Here is a 2,372-nt window from a genome sequence, read left to right on the forward strand (position 1 = left end):
GAACAGCATTCCACCCAGGTTCTGGTCCCGTTCTCGCTTTTCATTTCATTCAAAGTGTGACTCCCTTGTTAACAACATGAGTGAGAGTTTTAATGCTGTCATAGTTGAGGCTAGAGAAAAACCAATTGTCACTATGTTAGAGGACATTAGGGTCTATATAATGACTAAATGGGCTGCCAATAGAGCTAGGATTCAAGTGTACCAGGGTAACATTATGCCAACAATATTGAAGAAGCTAGAGAAAAGGGTAAAGCATTCTAGGGATTGGAGGCCATTTTGGTCAGCTGCTAGTAAGTATGAAGTGATGTGCGGGTTAGACAAATTTGTTGTAGATCTGGCTGCTTGTGAGTGTTCCTGTAGGAGGTGGCAGATGAGCGGGCTACCCTGTCCTCATGCCATTAGCTGCATAACATTCAAAGGTTTGAACTTGGAGTCGTTTGTGGATGACCATTACAAAAAGGATGCTTACCTGAGGTGCTACCAGGAAGTGATACATCCTCTAAATGTGTCAGATCTGTGGGAGAGATCCCAGTATGATGATGTCATGCCACCACCATATCGGAAGCCAAGTCACCGGCCAGTCAAGAAGAAGAAGCGAGGACCTGGGGATGATGATAACAGAAGCCAAACTCACCTCTCCCGTAGGGGTCAAACACAGAGGTGTTCTAACTGTGGTGCTTTAGGTCACAAGAAATCAAGTTGCACAAAGCCTAAGAAGAAGGTATCCTTTCTGCTATAATGTTTAGTTTGGTTTATATTAACTTGTGCTAAAAATGTTCCTTTTTTTATTTCTGTCACAAGTCCAACCTGCATCTCAACAAGCTGCCAAGGGTCCAAAGAGAGGTACTAAGGTTGCAAGCTCACAATCCCTTGGCCAAACAGTCCAAAGAGGGAAACTTAGCAAGAAATCATGCTCTCAACCCAGCCCTGCAATAACTCATTCCAACACAGCAACAACTCAGCCCAACAAACTAGTAACCAGGCCCAGAAAATTGGCAGCTAGGCCCACTAATAATGCAACTCAGCCCAAGAGCCAGACCAAAAATGTAGCCGGGCCTGCACCACCTCAGTCCAACCCTAAAGCTCCTTCATCCCAACCTTTGCCTCAAAAGAGCAGTGCATCAGCTTCCTCCACTAGCAAGAAGGACTCACACAGTCAACCAATTCAGAGAAAGAGGTATTTTTTTATTATCCAGACTGGTGCACCTTATATCCCAATGCAGAAACTCAAGCTAATGGCAAAATTGCCTCCTAGTGCATGGGGCAATCTTTAAAGAGGATTAGTTATGTGTTTTAGCTGTTATGCTGTTTCATTAGGTTTGAAACAATGTTATGTTGGTATTTTGTTATTTTCTTATTTTGTTCCATGTGGTTAACTGGTTTTAAGTTTGTTTATGAACTATGTTGGTCTGTGTTTTTCTGTTTAAGTGACAACTACAAGTTTGTAATTGGCCATTTTGGCTTATGGATGCTGTTGTGAATGACTTTGTCAGTGTTTTAAGGTTCATTGCTTAATGTTTTATCCTGGTGCACATAAATGTTCATTACATATTTTCAACACATTTTCACTGCTTCATGATTGGAAATTTGCACAACACTTTCATTCATACATTCAAACATCTTCACAAGGGATACATCACATAACATCATTGTAACAATAAAAGTAACAGTATCAAATAACCAAAACAACACACAAAAATTCTACAAATAATGTTCTAATCATCTCCTGATTAAATGATTCCATATGGTTGCCTCAAATTGTATGGATTATGTAGCAACAAATAGAGAAACCCAATCCACCCAACTAACCCAAAGTAGCTACAATCCTCAGCTTCCATTTGACATCCTTCAACCTTGTCTTCAAGGTTGTAATCTTCTTCCTGCATCTTGCAATCTCAGAATCCCGCAGCGCTCTTTCAGCTTCTGGGTCTGCCCACCTAAAGAAATCACAGACATCCTGAACCTATCACCACCCAGAACTCATAAGATGAAGGAAACTCAGATGGAAAAACTCAATCTCAGAAATTAGAGGCCAACAAAATACCTCATAGTAGACACAACCCCAAAATCGTCGGCCTGGGTTGTCCTTCGTCGTTGAGGTACGCAGAATCGGCCTCTCCCCATGCCCACATACCATCTCCTTCACAGGTGTTCAAATTCTGCCCGATCTTGAACCTTGGGAAGCCATCCAATCGGCGTTTCCGTCCCCTTCCTCCACTTCGTCGAATCCTAGCGCAGCTTTCTTCCTCACAGCCTTCGACCCAACATCTTCCTCTCCTCCCTCTCCCACAACGTTCCCTTTTATTATTATTATTATTATTATTATTATTATTATTATTATTATTATTATTATTATTATTAATTAATTAACA

The sequence above is a fragment of the Arachis ipaensis genome, chromosome B01 (assembly GCF_000816755.2).
Source record: "Arachis ipaensis cultivar K30076 chromosome B01, Araip1.1, whole genome shotgun sequence".
Lineage (NCBI taxonomy): Eukaryota > Viridiplantae > Streptophyta > Magnoliopsida > Fabales > Fabaceae > Arachis > Arachis ipaensis.